The following is a 24,916-nucleotide window of genomic DNA, read 5'->3' on the forward strand; positions in this document are numbered from 1 at the left end:
ATGGGCAGCGGGTGCAACAATACTTGGGCCTTCCAAATGAGTTGGACACGAAGAGTATCGACGATATATACCTAAATGAACCATAAAAGGAAGGTAACAATGTCATGCCGCGACAAAAAATCAAGCGTCTTTTGGGAGGCAACTTAAGCTTTTACTTTAATGTGTAGTTTTTATTTTCGTGATGTTTTTAATGTGTGTTTAAGTGTGAAGGAATGAGAGGGAATACACCCAAAAAAAAAATGGGCAAGTGTTCAGTGACAACACCTGCAGCATCACATGCTTCTCGCAGGTTGTGCCTGCGGGAATCACCTGCGTCTCGCAGGTGGTGCAGGTGAGCAGGCAAGATTTGCAGGATCTCTGTCAACAGTTACGGAATGGTGACACCACTTGCGGTTCATAGGTAGTGTCTGAGACAGTACCTGCGTCTCGCAGGTGCTACAGGTAAGTGAATAGGTGTGGGTCAGTCCACCCGACCCGACCCGCTACCTTTTTGTTTTTGAACGTGCCCATTGCTTTTAAATCCCAACAGTTATCATTGTTTTCCCTCTTCTCAGTCCATAACCGTCCCCTTCTGCTCCTTTATATATTATTTTTCTCTCTTCCAAATCAATTCATCACTAAAACAAGAAAATCTTAACAAGGGTTGATAAATGGTCTGAAAGTGCAAAAGTACTCATTTTTCTACAATTATCTTCAAATATTAGGTATGCAAACTCTAATCTTCTCTTCCATTATTGCATGGTGACTAAGTAGTTTGTCAAAATTTGATTTTCAATCCAACCCTAAGCATGAACTTCAGTTTGCTTGTGTTGTTCTCGTACAAAATTGTCTCTTGAATATATGGGTTGGTTGTAAAAAGTAGAAATAGGGGAATTCTTGAGTACCCACTATAGAGTGTCACATCATGATTATGGAGAGTATTTGTTCATGTTGGGTTTGATGAAATTGGGGAATTCTTGAGTACCCATAGTCCTAGAGGATTTGTTACCCATGAATGCTCGCAACATGCTTGATAAAATGCTTGAATGACTCTCTATGCCTTGAAGTTGTGAAAATGAGTAATTTTGTGGAAAACTTTGGGAAGTCTTGAGTACCCAAGTGTCACTGATCATATTGGAACCCCTAGTGTTCCCAAGAATCTGATAGTGATAGTATTTATTGAAGGGATGTTTTAAGCGAACTCATGGGAATCTTTCAACTGAACAAACCATCTTTGTCCGAATGAGTTCGCGGATTTTTCCAATGATAGACGGTGCGACAACCTTCTTAAGGGAAATACTCACAGGTAAATAAGCACGTGTGTGTGTACAAAAAAAGAAAAGAAAAAAAAGAAAGAGAAGAAGCAGCAAGGCAACACCTGCGTGTTGCACCTGCGAGACGCACGTTCAACCTGCGTCACACACTTCTACCACAGGTGTTGATAGTGAATTTCACGAAAAAATGGAATTCAGGTGTCAGCACCTGAAAAGGGAGTCATACAGCTCATGAATGATACTCAATTAAATCCATCTTTTTAAGTCTCATGATTTTCAAATCAAACCAAGTTTAGCCAACTTATTTAGCAAAACAAAGAAAATAAATAAAAGTCCTAAAAAGTGTTCGATTCAAAATATTACGACCATGGCAAAGAACCGAAGAAGAAATCCATGGAAGTACATGAAATAAGTTACCTTATGGATAAAGTAACTCAGTTTTTTTTTTCAATTTTCTTTTTAATATGAAAAAGAAATCACACACACATATTTTTTTTAAAAAAATTAGTTAAATAATAATGAAAATGCATTTTTTTAACTCAATATATTCCTCCACCCCCACACTTAAATAATGTCATGTCCCCATGACACACAATTTAAAAGTAAAAGGAGATAAAAGGGCTTCCCTGATTTTTTTCTAGCGCCTGTCAACTCCACCCACAATTCTGAATTTGAAACATATTTCCCACTTCTGGGAGTTTCCCTGCTATAATAGAGACTAGGTTGCAGGGGAGAAAACAAAAATCATATCAAGGGGCATAAACATGCAAACATATATATATTTTCTATTACCTATATTTTAATATATATGAGTTTATTTAAAATATACTTAAAAGGAAATAGTATACTTCTAATTACTAAAATTTATTTAAAGTATGAAAGAGGGAAGAAGAAAATAGTTCTGAGTTTAACGTCGTCAGCTCGACTTATTAGTATTCTTTTTAAGAAAAAAGAATTGTTAAAGCCTATTTATCAAAGATTCTGGTGACATAAGGTTTCAACGGATGACCGTTCACTTTGAATTTTTCTCCCCCATCTATATGTTGTATTTCAATGGAAACATAGGGGGTTACATTTGTTATGATGTACGGTCCTGTCCAACGTGATTTAAACTTTCCTGGAAATAATCTCAACTTCCTATTGTACAATAAAACATGGTCTCCAATTTTAAAACCCTTATGGCGAATGAAATTATCATGCCATCTTTTTGTCTTTTCTTTGTACAATTTAGCATTTTCATATGCTTCAAGTTTGAACTCCTCATATTCATCAAGCTGCAACAAACGATTTTTACTTGTATCTGGCAAATTTAGATTCAATAATTTTATAGGAAAATGTGCTTTATGTTCTAATTCCACAGGTAAATGACAAGCTTTTCCAAAAACTAGTTTATAAAGAGATGTGCCTATGGGAGTTTTGAAAGCAGTTCTGTATGCCCATAAAGCATCATCTAATTTTAATGACCAATCTTTACGAGAGGAACCAACAGTTTTTTCTAAAATTCTTTTCAATTCTCTGTTGGATACTTCTACTTGCCCACTTGTTTGAGCATGATATGGAGTTCCTGTTTTATGAGTTACTCCATAGCTTGACAACAAACTAGCGAATTGTCTGTTTATAAAATGAGTTCCCTGATCACTTATGATAATTCGTGGAGTTCCGAATCTAGAAAAAATATTTTTCTTGAGAAAAGTACAAACAACACGAGCATCATTTGTTCTAGTAGCAATTGCTTCTACCCACCTTGAAACATAATCAACAGCCACTAAAATATATTCGCAGCCATTTGAAGCAGGGAAAGGACCCATAAAGTCAATGCCCCACACATCAAATATTTCACATACCAGAATAGAGTTAAGAGGCATCTCGTCTCATTTTGAAATGTTACCGCTTTTTTGGCATTTGTCGCAAGTAGCAACATAATTTCTTGCGTCCTTGAACAGAGTAGGCCAGAAAAAGCCAACTTCAAGTACCTTTGCGGCTGTTTTTCTTCCTCCATAATGTCCTCCTACTACTCCATCATGGCAATGACTTAAGATGTTGTTCATTTCGGTCTCTGGTACACACCTTCTAATTATTTCATCTGCACAAAATTTAAACAAGTAAGGATCTTCCCAATAGTAATGTTTTGCTTCTTTTCTTAGATTTTTTCTTTGTTCATAAGAAAAATCTTTTGGGATCCATCCTCCAGCCAGATAATTGGCGATGTCAGCAAACCAAGGTGGCTGGTTTACAACTGCTGTGATTGCATAGATATGTTCATCGGGAAATTCCTCCTTGGTATCGGATATTTCAGTAGGAGGGTTTTCCAGACGTGACAAATGATCAGTTACCTGGTTTTCCGATCCTTTTCTGTCTTTTATTTCAAGATCAAATTCCTGTAAAAGGAGTATCCATCTCAATAATCTAGGTCTTGCATCTTTCTTTGTTAAGAGATACTTTAAAGCTGCATGATCAGTGAATATTGTAACTTTTGTTCCTATCAAATAGGAATGGAATTTGTCAAATGCAAATACTACCGCCAGTAGTTCTTTCTCAGTTGTGGCATAATTTCTTTGAGCTTCATTGAGCGTTCTACTGGCATAGTAGATAGGCCTAAAAATCTTGTCCTTCTTTTGTCCTAATATGGCCTCACACATTAGTTCAAATGGTTGGCTCCAATCAGGAGAAACAATAATTGGGGCATTGGTTAATTTTTCTTTGAGGATCTCAAATGCTATTCAGCAATCATCTGAAAATTCAAACTTCACATCTTTCATCAGTAGGTTAGTCAGTGGTTTTGCAATTTTTGAAAAATCTTTTATAAACCTTCTGTAAAAACCTGCATGCCCTAAGAAACTTCTAATGCCTTTAACAGTAGTAGGAGGGGGTAATCCTGCTATAAGATCAATTTTTTCCTTATTAACTTCTATCCCTTTAGCAGTGATTTTATGTCCTAAAACAATTCCCTCTGTTTCCATAAAATGACATTTTTCCCAGTTAAGAACTAGATTTGTCCCTTCACATCTTTTAAGCACCAAAGTTAAATGATAGAGACAATCTTCAAATGTCTTACAAAAAAGTGTGAAATCATCCATAAAAATTTCAAGGAATTTTTCAGTCATGTCTGAAAAAATTACCGACATACAACGCTGGAGTGTAGCAGGATCGTTACAAAGTCCAAATGGCATTTTTTGGTAAGCATACGTACCTTGGGGGCATGTGAATGTGGTCTTATCCTGATCTTCTGGAGCAATTGATATTTGATTGTATCAAGAATATCCGTCAAGAAAACAATAAAAACCATGACCTGCAACTCTCTCAAGCATTTGGTCAATAAAAGGCAGAGGAAAATGATCTTTTCTTGTGGCTTCATTAAGTCGTCTGTAATCAATACAGACTCTCCATCCTGTGACTGTTCTGGTAGGTATGAGTTCATTATTTTCATTTTTCACTACTGTCATACCTCCTTTCTTTGGAACTACCTGCACGGGACTTACCCAAGGGCTGTCAAATATCGGGTAAATGATACCTACTGCTAGAAGTTTCACCACTTCTTTCTTGACAACTTCTTGCATTGTTGGGTTCAGTCTCCTTTGGGGTTGGACTATGGGCTTGTAATTATCCTCCATGAGAATTCTATGCATGCAAATAGCTGGACAGATTCTCTTGATGTCAGTTATAGTCCACCCTAAAGCCCTTTTGTGTTCTTTCAACACTCCTATTAATCTACTTTCTTGTTCTGTAGTTAAAGAAATGAAATGATTACTGGAAAAAAATCAGATTCAAGAAAAACATATTTCAAATGAGAAGGAAGAGTTTTGAGTTCAATTTTTGGTTGAACTTCTGGTGGGACTTCCTCATTTTCTGAATCTTTTTCAAGTGTTTCAGCTTCTTCTTTTATTATGGGGTCATCATCACTTGTCGAACCTGATTTGGACAAACATCTTTCCAATGAATCAGTAATCAACCGATTATCTTTATATTCATCTGCAAGATCATTTAGCAGGTCAATTTGAAAACAAGAAGATGATGACTCATCCTTGGGAAATTTCATTATTTTCTGCATGTCAAAAATCACTTTTTCCTCATCAACTCGTAGTATCAATTATCCTTGATGGACATCAATAATTGCTCTACCTGTAGGGAGAAATGGTCTACCTAAAATTAATGGTGCCTCAGTATTTTATTCCATTTCAAGTACTATAAAATCTAATGGGAATATAAATTTATCAACTCTTACGAGGACATTTTCAATTATTCCTTTCGGTTTTTTAGTACTTTGATCTGCCAATTGAAGAGACACTCCGGTGTCTTTCATTTCACCAAGTTCTAATTTCTTGAAAATTGAAAAAGGCATTAAATTTAATGAAGCACCTGAATCGCACAATGCTTTTTCAAAATGAGCACCTCCCAAAGTACAAGGAATTGTAAAACTTCCTGGATCACCAAGTTTTTGTGGAAGCTTATTTTGAAGTATAGCACTACATTTTTCTGTAAGCTTAATGACAGAAACTTCTTCCAATTTTCTTTTACTTGACAAAATATCTTTAAGAAATTTAGCATAAGAAGGCATTTGTGTCAAAGCATCTGTGAAAGGTATACTAATGTAAAGTTGTTTTAAAATTTCCAGAAACTTTGAGAACTGGTTGTCAAGTTTTTCACGTTTCATCTTTTGAGGAAATGAGAGAGGTACAGAATGAGGATTTCTAATCAATTCGTTTTCTTGCACCTTTTTCCCTTTTTCTTTTTGTTCACTTGGAAGCTTAGGTTCTTCTTTATTCTCGCTTTCATTTACCTATTCTACCTCTCGTGGAGTTCCTTGTCGATCCGCATATGGATCATCAAGAGATTTACCTGACCGTAGGGCAATGGCTTTGAGGTGCTCCCTTGGATTCTTCTCGGTATTGCTCGGTAGAGCAACTTGAATTTGTCCTGACATGAGGGTTGCTATTTGGCTTACCTGGATCTCCAAGTTCTTGATGGTTGATTGTTGACTTTCGACCCTCTCGTCGGTAGCCCTAATGTGTTTTTGTATCAGGTCATTAGTATTCTTAAAGTGTTTATACAACAAGTCTTCGAGGCCTAATTGATGATTTATTAGGGTTGTTGTTGATATTGTTGAAAGTTTTGTTGCCCTCTAGTTTGATTTTGGAAACCAGGTGGTGCCTGTACCTGCTGTTTTTGATTAAAAAATTTTAAGGATTTTCAGCACCATTAGGATTACTCCACTGGAATCCTAGATGTTTTTGTGCCATAGGACGACCAAATGAGTAATTATTTTTGTAACCAATAGCACTTACATGTTCCTCATTTTGTGTTGAAGCTTGGCATTCGTGATTGAGGTGATTACCTCCACAGACATCACAATTCTCAAGTTGAGATGGTGAGTGAGCATTTACCTGAATAGCCTCGACTTTTTGTGTGAGAGGCGCAATTTGTTGTGTCAATGAATTTAAAGCTTCAACATGATTTACTCCTGCTGCTTTCTTAATAATCATTCTGTCTGAAGGCCATTGAACAACATTTTCTAAAATTTCATTCAGCAATTGTGTGGCTTCTGCAGTGGTCTTTCCCATTATGGATCCTCCTAATGCTGCATCAATTACATTTCTAGCAGAGGGTTTAAGACCATGATAAAAAATATATAAAATATCAGAATCTTGGATACCATGATGTGGGCATTTTCTTAACATTGAGTTTAATCTTTCCCATGGCTGATATACAGATTCAGTATCTGTCTGCATAAAATTATTGATATCTTGTTTCATTTTAATTGTTTTGGCAAGTGAAAAATACTTGTTTAGGAACTTTTGGGTCATTGGGTCCCATGTAGTAATAGAACCTCTTGGTAAGCCTCACAACCATGTCTTGGCTTCACCTTTTAGTGAAAAGGGAAAAAGTCGCAACCTGATAGCGTCTGTTGTGACTCCATTGTACCTGCAAGTTTCAACTAATTCAAGAAAATCAATAGGTGGGAATGTGGATCTTCACTTACATCACCGGTAAATTGGCATGAATTTTGGATGGTCTGAATCAAGCCTGTGCGGATTTCAAAGTTATTTGCCGCTATTGGTGGTCTCCTCACGCTTGACTCTCCTTCAAAGTGATCTAGCCTTGCATAATCTCTCAGTATCCTATCACGTCGTGGTATCACCTCATCAAATTGTTCATCCACTTGATGTGGTGGAGGTGGGTTATTTTCATTGTTCTCCATGTCTTTCAGTGAAGGAATTTGAGATTGTTCTTTTCGTAATAACCTTAAGGATTTTCAATTTCAGGATCGTATTTAACTAGTTCCCTTGAAGAGGAACGGGTCATGCACTTCCTGAAGTTTTTTTTTTCTTTTTGTTTTCTTAGAAGTAAAAATTAATAATATAAAAAATGGTTCTCAAATTAGTACTAAAACAATTTATCTGTAGTAGACTTTGCCAATCCCCGGCAACGGCTCCAAAAATTTGACGAGTGTCTGACGTATATATATTTTAACTCGTACTCTGTCAAATAATAGTATAGAAAGATGTCGAACCCACAGAGATTGGTTTATCTATTCTACAGACGTTTCTTGTTTTAATTACTATTTGAGACAATCAGAAAGAGTTGAGTTATGAGTAATTAACTAAAAATACGCAAATAGAGCAATGGAGATATATTTTGGTTTTTCAAAAATATAATAAAAGGTGTTGGGATCCTGACTTCACTTGATATTTCTATTATAAAGTGAATTCTTTAATCTTCAATTTCTATTTCTCATAAATGTATAAATGCCTCTCACAATTACATTTATGTATTATTACTTAAGTTGAAGAGTTAATAGCACTCCTCTCGGTTATACAAATTAATTATCAAAATAGTAATATTAAAGCACCAGAAATATATGCTTGAACTGAAACATGCTCTTTATAGTAAGTCTCTTTCGGTTACCTTACTTGCCATAACTAATCAATACACTATCCGCCTCTCTCGATTACAAATAAGTGTAAAATTAATTATGACATAAAAGAGATAGATGTCACTAAATAAATGTTAACATCTATCAATACGACAATTAACTATGTTACTTCTTCCGCCTCTCTCGATTATAGAATTAGTAACAAATTAATTGGTAGTATAAATTAGATAAACGTTAACAAATAAAATAACATCTAACTGTAAAGCATATAAAAGTTAAATAGAAAGCTTCCGCTCAAACATGTGAAATTGAGGAATAATATTATCTACTATTATATAGAAATATCAAGATCTGTCATTCTCCCAACACAGAAGAAAGTTACTCCATATTGGAGTCAATACAACCTATGGAAATATTCTTATCCATTAATAAGAAAATAGAAGAAATATTCAAAAAGAATAATTTTGCTATTTAATTAAAAATAGGAACTAGAATAATTTCCTAACACTAACCGATTGAAGAAATAGTAGAAAAAGAACTTAAGAATGGAACAATATATTTTGAAGTTCTCCTCCCCTTCTCCCTCAAACGAGAAAATGAAGCCTCTATTTATAGTAAGGTTTGCCAACTTCTTCAGCCAATCAAATTGATTGGTTTATGCAACATGCTTCAGCCTCTTGATCTTGGCAAGTTGAGAAATTGCAAATGATATCTGCAAAGTCCAAACTTAGGGCCCCACAATTATTTTCTCTCCATTCATTTACTCCCTTCTTTAATATGAACTTCTTCAACTTGGCAAGCCTACATTCCAATTGCTTTTTCAATTAGTGAGCACGGTACATTTCCAAAATGGAGACTTGCAGGTACTATACTCCTCTTTCTTCATTTGATTTTACTTTTCTTTTTTCTTGGGGGTCCCACACTAAAAGCAATTTGCACAATTTGTTTTCCATCTTTGCTGTACCTTTCCGTTCCACTCGTCTTCTTTTCATTCTTCTTCTTGCTTTTGCTATTTTAATTTATTTATTTAAATTATGGTATATCCTGCAAATAAAACAAAGAAATATTAATATTAAATAACAACTAATTTATGTATGTAGTTTTCTCTTATCACCTACATTACAACCCTCGAAGTTCTACTTGATTCTCGGTTCGTCCACTACTAAAAAACTAGCAAAATTCGATGGACAAAAAACTGACGGACTGCGTCGCTTTGAAAAACCGACGGAAAACTGACGCAGTGCGTCGATTTTGTGTATTTCTAATTTTTATTTTATTTTTTTAATTAAAAAATCGACGGACAACGTCGGTTTTTTCCTCTAAATTTTGAAATTATGTTTCCGCCAAATTTTTTATACAAAAACCGACATCCCACGTCGGTTTTATTAAAAAAAAATAATTAATTTTTTAAAAATATATTAAATAATTTATAATTCATTTTGTTTTGTAAAATATTAATAAACGAATTTTTTTAAAAGAAACCGACAGACTACGTCGGTTTTTAATTTTTTTTTTTGTCAAAGGCTGGTCAACATTTTAAAAAAATCGACGGACTGCGTTGGTTTTTCCGTCGATTTTTTTTAACAATATGATAGAAACGGGTTTGGCATATCATTTGCTATCTTCCCCAAAAAAAAAAACCCACTTCTCTCTAAAATAAAAAAACCCTAACCCGCCGCCCACCCCCCTCTGCCCACGCCCACCCCCCTCTGCCCACGCCCACCACCTGCTGCTACCCGCCGCCCACCCACCGCTACCTACGCAGCCCAACCCCACCTACCCCAGCCCCGTTTTTAACTTATAATTTGAGGTAGTTTCTTTTAAATTAGGGCTTTTAAAATTCTTTCAATTTTAGTTTTATTTGTAGATTTTAGGCCTAATGTTAGTCTATTTAGCTTTGTTAAACATCATTTGTAATGTTATTAATGTTGAATTTGTGAAAAAATGTAAACTCTATTTGACTAGTTTACTTTTAATTTTTATTTTTATTTTGCTTGAGATTGTGCTATATTTTATATTCATTGTCAATGTATTTGTGTTAGCTTAGTTATCATTGTTTGTAATATTATTGATGTTGAATTCGTGCAAAAATGTATACTTTATTTGACTAGTTTTTTTTTTTGTTTGTTGGAATTGTGCTTTTTGTTAGAATCCATAAGTTAGTAGAATTTTTATTGAGCATTTAAAATTAGAATTGATTGAGATTGTGTTTTCAAAGTAGAATTGTTAACTTATAGTATTTCTATACCTCAAAACTAAAGTGTAGACTTTATTTGACTAGATTTACTTTTCAATTTTTGGAATTGGTTGAGATTGTACTTTTCAAAGTTATATTAAAGTTAGAATCCATAAGTTATTAAAGTTAGAATTGTTATTGAGAATTCAAAGTTAAAATTGGTTAGGATTGTGCTTTTCAAGGTTAGAATGTTAAGTTATAATATTTCTATAACAATATTATAACCTCAAAACTAAAATGTAGACTTTATTTGGCTAGATTTACTTTTCAATTTTTAGAATTGGTTGGGATTGTGCTTTTCAAAGTTATATTGAAGTTATAATCCATAAGTTGTTAAAGTTAAAATCCATAAGTTATTAAAGTTAGAATTGTTATTGAGAATTGAAAGTTAGAATTAGTTGGGATTGTGCTTTTAAAAGTTATATTAAAGTTAGAATCCATAAGTTATTAAAGTTAGGTTTGTTATTGAGAATTCAAAGTTAGAATTGGTTGGGATTGTGCTTTTAAAAGTTATATTAAAGTTAGAATCCATAAGTTGTTAAAGTTAGAATTGTTATTGAGAATTCAAAGTTAGAATTGGTTGGGATTGTGTTTTCTTAAGTTATATTTTAAGTTTGAATTCTTAAGTTAAAATATATTTCTATAACCTCAATAATTTGTGGGTATATTTTTATAGATGGATCGTATGTAGATGTATAATATAAATAATAGTGATCGTGTGGGTGTACACGATGAATTTGTTGACAAGTTAGCACACATGCAATGTCACTTCACCCTTTTCAAAATGAAGGGGTAATTAGGTGTGCTTGTTCTCATTGCCGGTGTAAGAAGTATTTGAAACCGGAAGCGGTTAGGGTTCGTTTATATAGTCGTGGGGCTTATGTTTTAGTTTGGATTTCATAATGGACTTATGTTTTATGCTTTATAGAACTAGTTAATGGTACTTTTGGTTGGACATTTAAATATTTTTGAACTTTGAAGGTCTATTTAGATCGTATCTAATGTGTTTAGATAGTGTTTGATGTGTTTGATTGTTACTTAGGGTGATTTGATGTGTTGTAGCTCTTTTAGAATTGATTTGGAGCATTTTAATGCTAGTTTTGAGCAGCTTTTGGTACTGGTTTCTGTGCAGGTGTGGCTGCAGAAAATGCATGAATTGCATGCAGGAAATTTTCCAGAAAACCGACGGAAAACCGATGCAGTCCATCGGTTTTCTGGAAATTAATTTTGGAAATTTTTCCAGAAAACCGACTCAGTCCGTCGGTTTTCTGGAAATTAATTCTTAAATTTTATGAAAAAACCGACGCATTGTGTCGGTTTTTTATTTAAAATAAAAAAATTTAAATAAAAATCTGACACAGTGCGTCGGTTTTTTCATAAAATATATATTGTTTTAATATAAGATCAAAAATCAGAAATTAAAAAACCGACTCAGTCCGTCGGTTTTTTTTATTTTTTTTTATTTTTTAAAATTATTGGATAAAACCCGACGGACCGTAAAGGGTCGGTTTCCCGTCGGGTTTTCCCGTTTTTTTTTAGTAGTGGTCTTACTTGTATTAATGGAGTATTTACACTACGGGCAAGCCTATGGTACGTCGTACTTTGCATGTGATATTCTCTGTGAGAGTGAGCGTAATTATCGATGTTGTGTCCATTGATTTAATCATATGTGATTCTTAAGAGATATGGACTACTTTCTTTTGATGAGGGCACATAATTAGCAATAGAGTGGTGAAGTGATTGATTTCTTGGTCATAATAATGTTTACGTGCTTTAAAGTGGTGTCGTTGGGTCAATTGTTTTTAAAAGTGACGTGTTTGTCAGGAAAATGGTCATTGTTGCTAAAACTGAGGTTTTAAATCTTTGGCATGGTTTCGTAACTTGGCTCATTGTTTTGGTTTTGAAATCTTTCTTTTGAGATAGTCATACTAGCCGAATCCTGTTGCAGACCTGTTTGAATGAGTTAAATGAGAAATGCAGTCTGGTGTTGGTTCATGGTTTCTCGAGGGCGAGCAAAGTCTAAGTGGGGGGTGGTGATATTTGTCTCAAACATCTATGTTTCGTGTCATTTTACATCCCATTCGTAAGACTTTTATCGCCTAATCTATGATGAAATCGTCGTATTTGAGTTTATGTCGCTATATTTCATGTGTCTAGGTACGATGAAGACAAACGACGGGAAACCGAGCAGTTTTGGTTGATTCTGGAGGTGATCTTATGTGCACAAGTGAACGAGAGGAGCTTGCGACACTTAGGAGAATTTCTGGAAGGATTGAGCACAAATGTACCAGCCCCGCGTCGCGGATGCAACACGGAGTGGCAATCAGATGTGTCAGCCCCGCATCGCGGGTCCATGACGGGAAAACCAAGCTGAAAAATCTCGAATTTGCATGTCACGCCCGCGTCGCGGGCTCAGCCTAAATAGGGGCTAAAATCATTGAAGACCCCGCGTTGGACCCGCGACGCGTGGCCAACGCAGGAAGACCCAATTTTATCCGATTTTAATTAGGATTAGGACCCTTTTATTTGGTTAACAACCCTAAACTATAAATAGATGTTTTGTTCGTTATTAATGACGTGCTGGGATTATTCCAAGACTTGTAAGCCGTCATATTACTTTCTCTTTAGATTTTATTTTATTTTCATCTTTCCAACCCTAGATTATTCATGAATTCTTGTTGTTCATTAAGAATCATGAGTAGCTAAACTCCTTAATTCTAGAGTTGTGGCGAAAGACATAATAGTTGGTTTGACGACACTTTCTATCAATTAAATTTCCATATTTTGGGTTGCTTATTTATTCTTGATCTTAATTGTTTGATTATCTGGCCATTAGTTGAACACTATCTGTGGCGTGTGAATTGAACTAGGGATAGGGAATTTGCATGCGTAATAAGAATAAATAGGACTTGTTCGATATAATCATTTCTCTAATGAGGATAGGAATATACCCTTTAGCCTTGCTTAGTTGAATACGGAGAAGTAAATGTGTTCTTGTTACCTCTGGCGACCTAGGGATATAGGCGTTATAGTAGCATCTATAGGCTTGTGAGCAACTCGGAAGATACTCATAAAGTTATAATTAACCCGTCAACTAGTAATCCAGGAAATAAGATAGGTAGAATTGTTTGAAGATCAACTGGATTGTCGAAAGTCATGATCCTGAAGCTTTCTCTCATCTGATAAATCTTACAATCTTTGTGAAAATACTCTCAGTCACAAAAACACCCATCACGAATTGTTTACTTTTTAGTTTTAGTTTAGTTACAACAAACACCTTGATTTTCACTTTCTTGAATTGTTTTATTCGGATTTGAATTAGTTTAACAGTAGAATCTAAGTCTCTGTGGGATCGATATCTGTACTTAACAGTCTATTTTACTTGTACGACCACGTATACTTGCGTGTGCGTTTGGGACCAACACAGTTACTTCATCTATACACGGTATGTAATGCATAACATCGTTTATAATGCTAGAGATGAGTTTAGATTTTTTGCATTCAAGCGATGTATATTCACTGTATACATAATATATCCAGTATACATAGTACTCCCTTCAGTCCAAAATAATTGAGGTTTTAAGCTTGGGCACATGGATTAAGGAATTCACTAACTCCTAAGATTAAGAGGGGTTTTGACTTATATGCCCTTAATTATGATTTTTTTATCTCTTTAGGTTGACATAATTATTATGAGGATGTGGGAATGTGTCAAGGTCAAACTTGGAAAAGAAAGCTAAATACTTTCTTGATTTCGTGAAACATCAATTACTCTGGACCAACTTTAAGCGGCTAAAACCTCAATTATTTTGGACTGGAGGGAGTATATATAATCAATGCATATTTATGTACAACAGTGTATATGGGGTCTTAAATAGAGTAAAGAACAAAAAATGTATTTAAAGTACATGGAGAATATGTGTACAATCTTGGAAAATGTAAAAGTAAAATTATGGAAAGTTCAAAGGTCACATTGAAAGAAACAACACTAATTTTCAACAATTTGACTATTCCAAACGTAAAATTATTGGGCCATGCTAGCTGTAAACTGCGTTTCTTTGACATGTACATTTGCGTTCCGATATGGCCCGAAACAAGAACCACATCAAATTTGCATGACGTTCATGTAAAGTCTTGGCTCATTTTATTTTACTACTTAATAAGTGTGGGTTTTTGGTCGTCCAGGGGTAGTTTCGGAATACCAAATTTATATAGTGGTAAATTCAGAGAAAAGGACATAAATGGTCCCTTAACTATGAGAGTAGGTTCAAAATAGTCTCTTAACTATGTACTTAACGGTTTTGGTCCTTTAAGTTTGCCATAAATTAACAAAAATGGTCCCTCAACTATGAGGGTTGGTTAAAAATAGTCCATTAAGTATGCACTTAATAGTTTTGGTCTTTTAAGTTCGCCAAATGTTAACACTTTTAGTCTCCGATAAAATATTCATCGAACTCTGTTTGTTAGATTTGACGAGAACTATGAAAAAATTAGCGAGAACTCACATTTGGGTGTACACATTACTAAAGAAAAGGCCAAATACCTCAGGATAAAACCGACGGACATCAGTCGGTTATAGGAAAAAACAGAGGAAAAATCTACAGACTTGATAATGTCAGAAAATAGTGTCTCGGAACACAAAGACCGACGGATTCTATCGATTAAAACCGAGGTAGTCTATCAGCTAAGTAAAATACACCGGACCTTAGAAATAAATTAGAAATAGCAGAAACTACAAAAATTATCACTACTTAAAACAAGCGAAAAAAACGATGGACGGAAACCGATGGATAAAATCGAGGGACACTATTTTTTTTTTTTTTTTAGCTTTTATTATTTTTTACGAAAACCAACGAACGTCCGTCGATTATTTTCAAGAAAAATGCACAGAAACTATTTTTTTTTTAAAAAGAATCACTATGATGGAAGATTTTTTTTTCGGGTTTTCAGTAAAAATGAGTTTAGTGTATTTTACTTAGCCGATGGAGTCCGTCGGTTTTAATCGACAGAGTCCGTCGGTCTTTGTGTTCCGAGACACTATTTTCTGACATTATCAAGTCTGTAGGTTTTTCCTCTGTTTTTTCCTATAACCGACTGATGTCCGTCGGTTTTATCCTGAGGTATTTGGCCTTTTCTTTAGTAATGCGTACACCCAAATGTGAGTTCTCGCTAATTTTTTCATAGTTCTCGTCAAATCTAACAAACAGAGTTCGATGAATATTTTGTCGAAGACTAAACGTGTTAACATTTGGCGAACTTAAAGGACCAAAACTGTTAAGTGCATACTTAAGGGACTATTTTTAACCAACCCTCATAGTTGAGGGACCATTTTTATGAACTTGTGGCAAACCTAAAGGACGAAAACCGTTAAGTGCATAGTTAAGGGACTATTTTGAACCTACTCTCATAGTTAAGGGACCATTTATGTCATTCATAATTATCTTTTTTTCCATCCCATAGAGACACGTGTACTATTTGTTTAGTACTAATGACACACGTGTCTTGCTTCTTTTAATTCCTACCTTCTTCAGTTCTCTCATTCACAGTCTCGCTCTCTATCTCTCTTTCCAGATGGCAAATTTTCTGGGTTTACATCGGGTTCATTGTTATTTTCTTATTCTGTTTGTAAATTCTTGTCAAATTGCTTCTTTGTTTTGTAGCTTCCTGGAACTTTGAAGGCAAAAATGATTATGACACTACATAGATACGGTAAGCTAGACGGTAAATTTTGTCATTTATGTTTTGTATTTGGGGTTTTGCTTCTTCTTCTTCTTCTTTCTTTTTTTGATGGAATTCACTGCTGTCTTTTCATATTTTCTTGTTGTTTTATTAATAATTTTTCATGGTACATGTGTTTGAAAGTGAAATTTTTGGATTTGATCAGCCCTAATTTTCGCTAGGTTGCTCTATGTTGTTGCATGTGGTGGCTATGAATTGAGATAAATGGAGGGACTTAATTTACCGCAGTTGAAATAGCATATGTTTCTCGCGTTTCAAAATAAAGTTTACATCGTCATCTTTTCCGCTAATTTTTGGCTTGGGTGACAATAGATCTTCAGCTTTTCCGCAGTTGAAATGCATATCAATAAATATTGACGATTCATCAAACTTGGCTAACATGCAGAAAAAATATGCTTGAAATTGGTTTGGTTCTCTGCGCTACAGTGGGATAAGTGATAACCTTGCTCAACTTCGAACACTTGAAAACCCATCATCGTTTCTTGACTTCTTCAATGGGTAAGTATGATATATGCTCTATCTCTAGAGTGTTTTCTTCTCTAAGTCTCTCTAAATAATACATTATACTCCAGTATACTTCAAAATTTGACCCACAATTTGTCTATTGTTAATTAATTAGTTGTTGTTCAATGCAATATGTTTTAATCATCAAAGAAAATCCCAATTTGCATAATGGGTTTTTGATTTATGATAATAAATTTGATAATCATGCTTTTTTAGCTAATGGGTGTTTTTTCATATATACTCTTGAGTCTTAATTGATAATCGTACTCTACTAGAGAACAATAATATGATTTCTCTTTCTGTGATCCCATGGAAAGATTGACCCTCCACACTTACATGAAATGTATCTAAAAGCGACATAGATGGATGCACCTTTTTCAAGTTGTGACATGCTACAGATGTTTCGCTAGAGAGTACAATACATGTGCAATTCCATCATAAACCTCAAATATAAATGAATTAATGTTACCTACAGTAGACACTTTTAGTTTTTTCTTGAGTAGTGTCAAGCTTGAAAGTTAAATTGCCCATACATCTTCACTAGAATTCTTAAATTCTAAGACCTATGTCACCCGTCTTTAAGTCATTGGTTTCTAGATTATCTTTTAGAGGTATGGTTTAAACAAAAGTATGATCGTTTAGTTCTTATGGTTTAGGAAATTTATTTGGATGCTCTAACATGGGGCAACAAAGAGCACTTCCAGCTGTTTTAGCAAGCACCTGGAAGCACAAAATGCCAATTCATATGAAAAAATAACCAACTGAAGATTTCAGAATGTGATTTTGAATTGAAAATTTTGCGTTTATTTATTATACAGACTCATAAGAGAAAGCTATTCAGGCGTAGCAGCAGTATATACACTAATTTGACTTCATCACATGCACTAGATAGCTAAAACCATATATTAATTCCCAAATTATTTTTTATTATTTAAGACCAATTAAAACTCGAAGAAAAGTCAACAGGGACAACTTAGATGATGCTCATCTAGAATTAGATTTATAGCACCTTACACAGCAGGATAATGCAATCGATAAAAGTACAAAGCACAAAGAATCAAACATGACTATTGAACAATCATCTGATGAACCAAGTTGATATAATGCACTAAATTGTTATATGAAATGATTACTTACATTGAATAGGTTGTGATGCTTATAGAACAGGGTATGTAGACACAGGGATAGCAGGGTACTGCATCCATAGTCTTTGTCGATGCTGCAGAAAATTAGCTATTATAGATAGTGGATTAAGTGCATACAGGTCAAGTTGAACAAATGATCTTAGCCTGCTTGAAGAAATAGGGACATATGATGGATGTAAGTTCAAATTATGTGATGATATTGAACTGTTTTCTCACTGCTATTTGATACGTTTCGATTATTAACATCAGTGAACTAGGTGAAAGTGTGAAAAGAGAGAGATTTGAACTGCGCTTCCCCCTTATTGTTAGTCCTTCATGTTGGCGTATTTGTATAGCTTCCTGGTAGATGCTTCACATTCTTAGTATTGACAAATTTAAAATATTTATCTTTCACACTTTAGAGAGCATTCTATCTAAAGGTTTTTAGCTTGATTACTTCCAATCATTGCCAAAATCTACTGCGTCTATTCTTGAGTTCTATGCATTTACTTTGTATTATGTTGTTAGTTACTTTGATCTGACTGTTAGCTACGTTGATTGATATCTCTCTTGTGATGTGATGATATGATGGATAGGCAACTATTGTAACTGCTAGGAGTAGTGTTACTTGATAAAATCATTGTAAGAGATTGATTCTGACTGTTGCCAGAAAAAATATAGCTTGTCGAATTTGGTTCTTTCTCAATTACCTGATTTTAAGGATTCACTCAGGGTCACCAATAATAAGTCCACTGCTCTTGTGTAAAATTCTTTTGATAATTATCCAGGCCATTGATCTGGTCTATTTTACGAGTACAAATTATTGAGTGAGAGGAGGAGCTCCCGTTCTGATCAAGGATACATAATGGTCCGGGAACAATAAGCACAAAAATCATATGGAAAACATGGCACCACTGAATATAAGACTGACTTAACCTATCTAGTTCAATCTTTATCGGTCATGTGATTTGTCTTAGTCAGTATATTTTTCTTGAAGTAGGGACCAATCTCAAACGATGCTTTGACATGCATGAGTTGCTTTCTCCTATGCTGCACCTTGAGGATTGAATTACTTTTGGTTGACTGGGAAGATTCTCTGAGGTCCATGATTTTTGCTTGGTTTTCACAGGAATTCTAGGTGAGGCAGTACTTGGCAATATAATCTGCATAATGGGCCTATTATTAGGGAAAAAAGAAGAACAAAGGTTTATTTACGTATAATTTCTTCTGTCAACTCCATTATATAATCAACTTGGGATTTGGTGTGGCTATTTTTCTAAGTAGGTGACTACTTGCTCTGAGTTTGTGTTGTTTTCTAGATGATTATTTTAAGTGTGTCTCATGGAGTGTCTCTTGCCATGTTTTGCATTAGGGAGCCAATTAGGATCCACAGAATTGGTAGTGCTTGTAAGCCGCATTTCTCTTTGATCAAATCTGATTTGCACTTTTCGAATTTACTAATTTCCTATCAGTGTTGGAACTACTTAATGAGGATTTTGAGTGCACGTCTACCCAACTAAGTTCTAATTGATGTTGTTTATCGAAGAAGAGACAAATATTATTCAAAACTAATTTTCTGTAGTGGAAGGGAAATGACGACGTTGTCTTACTGTAGTCGCCACAGTTCTTGCTGCTCTATGCTTATAGTTAATCTGATTTTGTATGAGTGATGATCTAACAAGCGTGCTATATTTCAGCTTCACACTTCCTGTACAAAATTTTCATGTCACTTAGAATGTATTTGTATCTTTTTTGGGTTGAATGTAGATATCAAGACTTGGAAAGAAATTGATGAGTACTTACTGGTATCACAGGCACATGAGGAAACGACGGCAGGAAATCAACCTCATAGCTTGAGGAGAGAACTTTATAAGCCAAATGAATTTAATTGATGTTGAGGTATTATGCTGTCCTATTTTCGAGCTCAAAATTTAGTGATTTCTACTGTTGAAGTAATGTGTTACCTCTGAGGTGGCATACATTTTAGTAAAAAACTTTCCAGTGGCTGGTTTGCTTCAAAATAGCATATGGTGAAAACAAGCACGACCTTTTAATTACTTGATAGGAGTGAAAAGTGATTGTGACTCATTTAGCTAACATAAAAAATCGGTTCCGCAAAATCTTGGCTGTTATAGAGAGGTGTGCTATACGCGGATGCCGTTATAGAAAGGTCTGACTGTACTTTTATTTATGATAATTTGATGATGCTGCTTATGGAAATTTTTACAATGAAACATTCAATCTTTAACGTTTAAGCATAACATATATATATATGATAAAAGCTTAGTAAGGAAATTTTTAATAAATCAGATAGTAAGAGCCTATCTTATAACATCACGATAAGGCGTTATAGTTATTCAATATCAAATTCAGTTGCTACATTTGACTTAAAAAAGTATGCAACTATCAATCCAGTTGCAGTGCTATATTTTCTTCATTTTAGGGAAATAAATTAAATTGAATGATAGGACTATTCTGAAGGATACTTGTGAGTTGATTGTGCTGTCTTGGGCAGGCCTGTCTTCAGCTGAAACAAGGAGAGGATTGGAGCAAATTGCAGCGTTTTCTTATGTAAATTAATTTTGATGACAACGATTTTGGTGTCCTTCTCCTAATCAAGAACATCTTGAGATACGTGGTTTAAAACAAAAACAAAAAAGGGAACATCAGGCACCCGTGCGTAGCATGGGCACTTCCATCTATTAACTAAAAGAAGGCCCAACAGAGTTTTTCGATATGTTGGCCTTGTCTTCAAACACCGACTGGGAATTCTCATAAAGAAACCATAATGCGATCATGTGGTTATGTGCATTCTTGTTACCTATAAAACTCGTTTATGGAGTCATGAGAAATTTTCTTTTATGTCTTTCCTTTCTTATTCTTCAATGTGTATTACTATCTGTAGCAGTATTTATCTTGTATCTTGCTATTTTATTTTTTGCATAATCCTGCATTGGTACATTTCTTTTGAGCGGAGAGTATCGAAAACAGCCTCTCTACCCCATAAAGGTAGAGGTAAAGTATGCGTACATCCTACCTTTTCTAGACCCTACTTGTGGACTACACTGGGTATGTTGTTGTTGTCGTCGTTGTCTTGTTGAATTTTGTAGTGACAACTTATATCATAGCCTTGAAATTTGCGCAAGTGCGAACGATGGCAGGACAAGAAGACGTTCAAGATTGACAAGTTCAGTAGCAAAAAGGTATCGAATTTTAGAAGATGCACACATTGGACTATCTATTCTGGAAGAAGTTGCACAAGCACGTTACAGGAAGATTGATTTTTGTGAGGATTACTAGGCACTGGATCTGATTAAATTGGCATTAATGTGAAATGCACCATTCAATGTCGTCAACTGAAAGACTAGAATTGATTTGATATAATAATAAAAAAAGATGTAGCAATTGGCATCTGGCTCCAACAAGATATACTCGATGTGTTGATTGATTTATCTGAGAATGGGAGAAGGTGCATGCGGGTAAATATTTACCCACTCATCACTTGATGTTTACGTCAAAACTACCGTGATTTAATCGTGCTTATAATGTGATAAGTTGAGATAAATTAAATAATAATATAATTAACCATGAATGATTAAGTGCATAAAGTGTACGTAACAAACACGTGTCACGTTTTCACATGTGTAATGTAGTCTAATCGCGGGTCAACTAGTTTATTTTGTTATTATAACTTCAAAATTTATTATTATCCATATCAGGGAGTAGGTCGGCAGTAGCTAAACCCAAAAACCGTAATATTTCTAGTAGTGGCATGGGATTGTGATACTTAATTGTTTTTAAAAAAAACACATTGCATTATGTTAACAATCTCCCGACCTTTTGATTCATTAACTTATAGTAATATTGTTTACCTCTCAAGAAGGTAACAATTGAATTTATACGCTGTTAAAGGATATGTGGTATAATCTGTTTATTAAATAATGCAATATGTAATGACAATCAAGGATATGTAATGAACAAGAAAAGGAATAGCCTTAATCGTCAATTGATGGACAACATGAATTGGTCCGGTTCAGAGCAATAGGCTTGATGGCCGAGCCAAATCTTATCAATAACTTAAGAACTTGAGTGGTTACAGAGTAACAATGTAAGAGTAATGAGAATCAGATGCCCTCGTGAGAGGGTTCACCTCTTTGTATATAGTACAAGAGTTAGAGCTCCAAATGGTAACTAAATCTGTTAAGGAGATAGTGATCCTGGCGATCTCGGGGGCCTCAACGGATGATAACGTGATGGCCGGCGAGAAATCCATTATAGGTCGGATTTCTCGCGTTCGTGTCAACTAGCGTCCTCGGTTTATGATCCCTCGGGCTTTATTCTATCCGACTAGTTGAACCCAAACCGACGTTACATCTCAAAGCCAACTCTCATAGCTTGCTCCGATCTTTCGTTGACGGACTCAAACATTTTACCCTGGTTTATACCGTATACAGATAGTCCCTCCATTTCCCGGTGGAAATCATTGACTCTGGAGAATGGATTTGAACCAGAAACGAAACCGATCCATGGTGGCAACACCGAAGGTCCAGCACCGCTGCCTGAAAAGACATTCTTCAGTTCTGCACTCTGCACGAGGTTGATTGCTCATTATTACACCACTGTAGCCATCAGCCTTGGAAACCGTTTGACATTAGGACTTCCAACCCTTCAACTTCCAACTTTTTGTGTATAAAAGGTAAGCACTTCATTCATACTTAGCCATGTATTTATTTTCCTTATACAACAAAAAACTTATAGAAAAACCCTACGTCGGAGCTTTTGAAATCTCTTTCTTCCAAACCCTTTTCAACAATGTCTTTTATTCCCCTGCTAACTCACTCTCTTGCTAATCCTGCGTCGCCATCTCCTTCACCACAATCACCAATGGCTGCTTCTAGTTCCAAAGAAGAAATCGAGTTTCTTGCAGCTGACATCCTTCCTGTCGGCTTCAAGTATCAAGATGATTGCAGGGTTTCCAATCATCTCGAGTCCGTCGAGAACTTTGAATCTTTTATCGATGCTGCCACTATCCCTAAGGTTCGGGACGACTGTAATTTGGGTACCGACATTGACGTCGTCCAGGTTAGTAACGAGTTGAGGATGAATCATCACATTGCAGATTACTCCGTGGTTTACACATACCCTTTTGCAATCGGTTACTCTTTCCCCGTTCCTCAGGTAATAGAAGATTTCTGTCGTCGCTATCGAATTTGTATCGGACAAGTTGCTCCGCCCTGCATCAATCTTTTGGCGAACATAGCCAGAGTTTCTTTTACCCTCGACCATTTGATCCATATCTACGTCCGTCAAGTTATTCGAGGTGGTCTAGTGCATCTATATTCTCGTGGAAGACAAGGTCTTATTGACCTAGAAGATGACTATGTCAGAGGACGGCTACACCGATTTGTGATGATCCGGATGAATCAACTCCATCGTCCTCTGTCAGAATCCTTTCCTGAAGTGTGGAACCTTACTTCAGTCTCAGTTGAACCGGAGCTTATAATCAGAATTTTTGACTGGGTCGTCGCGTTGCTTGGCGCTTCTCGGGACCTAATTCGCTCTTGGAGAAGTATTTCCTCCGAATGGTTGAGAGGGAAGAATCATGGTAAGTTTCGATCTTCTTTCACATTCACTCACAATTTTCATTCGTTGTGTATCTTATACCCATATTCTTACTCTCAGGACTTCCAACGAAGAAGCTTACCTCGAAGAAAAAAACTGCTTCTAAGGAAGACGTTGTAGAAGATACTGTTCCTTCGAGCAAGAAACAAAAGCAAAGAGATGCTCTGACCATCCCAATTTCCTTCATAGGAATTGTCTCTCAGGTCCGATCTCGTCACCTATTTTCAGAGGCTAGGAAAGAAGCTTCTCGAGGAACCAAGCTCTCGTAGTCATTCTTGATGATGATGAGCCGCCAGCCGAAGTCAATGTTGCCGTGCAAAACAGTCCCAGTGGTGACTCGGCCATTCCATCTGCTGAGTCGCCTACGGAGAATACATTACCTTTGGGTGTAAAAGCTTCTCCTGGGACTTCACCTCGTTCTCATTCCCAACGAGTAATGAATATCCATGAAGAGATCGAGCGCCTCCGAGAGGAGAATAAACGACTTAAGGCCAATCTCCGAAATTCTAATTTTGGCAGACCCGAAGTTGTTGAGCCGAAGGATGAGTCCGCTGAGATGTCGAGACCACAAATCAAAGCGCATAACCCTCGAGTTCATTGGACTGCTTCCCCCCTCCCCCCTTGTTTTTGTTTCAGACCATTCATTTGGTCATATTTTGTACGGTTATTATAATCGGGAATGTTGCACATCTTTTAGTATACTTTAGCCAATGCATTGGTCTTACAAAGTTTCTTCTTTGATTATGAATGCATTTGTCCGTTTTATCGATTTCCTCCGAGCCGAATAGGATTTTTTTTGTGCATGAATTTTCTTTTTGTCCGAAGTTTTATCAGAATAACGAGAAGTGGAATGTCGGTCTCGGTAGAACCTTCCTTTGTAAGTTTCCTTTTCAAAAAATGAGCGGGAAACCAAACGTCGCATCATGTCACGTCGTTCGGACGTGTCACACGTGTGTCCCTCTGGTTGGCTACCTCTCCAATTACGAATTAGAAACGTTTTACTCTCTTTCTATAAAAGCCCCATTTTTCACTTTTTTAACTTTTTACCACCCGATAATTCTTTCTCAGAAATCTTCTGAATTTTCATCTTTGCCTTCAAAATTTCGTCTTTCATTTTCAAATCTTTAAATCTTCATCTTTCACATCCAAACCTTCATCCAGTTCTTTACCCAGATTTTCAAATCTTCATCAGATCATCTTCATTTCCTTCAAATCTCCATAAGAAATGGCTTCAAACTTAAGATCCTCTTCAAGAACTGCTTTTTCGATTGCCTCTCCCCCTCCGGCGATCGATGTTGTTGCTGACCCCGTGGTCAGTACTCCGGTCGAACCTCAGGCCCAAGACATCTTGCCCTCGCATTATCATTTCGATACTGAATTTGTGGTCGAGAAACCTTCGATGAAATCCGATTGGGGCTTCGATGTATGGCGTTTCCCTTCCTCGATCAAGGAGAAGGATCTTGCTCAAGTTCGTTCCGATTATGGCTGGATGACTAGACTCTCCGAGATCGTAGTCCCGGGCCCGGATGATGATGTGACCACCTACAAGGAAGGGTACTCGAATGTT

General features: G+C 35.8%; 2 long non-coding RNA genes across 5 annotated transcripts; both read left to right on the top strand.

Moving 5' to 3' along the window:
* The first annotated feature begins 8,708 nt into the window (after positions 1–8,708).
* On the top strand, positions 8,709–13,154 carry LOC132633846 (uncharacterized). The gene is made up of 2 exons (XR_009579867.1): positions 8,709–8,987; positions 12,518–13,154. It is a non-coding gene; the product is annotated as an uncharacterized LOC132633846 (long non-coding RNA).
* Positions 13,155–15,871: 2,717 nt separating this feature from the next.
* LOC132630991 (uncharacterized) lies at positions 15,872–20,641 on the top strand. Of its 4 annotated transcripts, XR_009578771.1 has the most exons (5): positions 15,872–16,069; positions 16,485–16,597; positions 18,728–19,134; positions 19,495–19,626; positions 20,243–20,641. It is a non-coding gene; the product is annotated as an uncharacterized LOC132630991 (long non-coding RNA). The 4 variants fall into 4 exon arrangements; XR_009578770.1 differs by having other exon boundaries at positions 18,725–19,626; XR_009578769.1 differs by having other exon boundaries at positions 18,728–19,626.
* Positions 20,642–24,916: the final 4,275 nt, after the last annotated feature.

Source organism: Lycium barbarum, chromosome 3 (genome assembly GCF_019175385.1).
Source record: "Lycium barbarum isolate Lr01 chromosome 3, ASM1917538v2, whole genome shotgun sequence".
Classification (NCBI taxonomy): Eukaryota; Viridiplantae; Streptophyta; class Magnoliopsida; order Solanales; family Solanaceae; genus Lycium; species Lycium barbarum.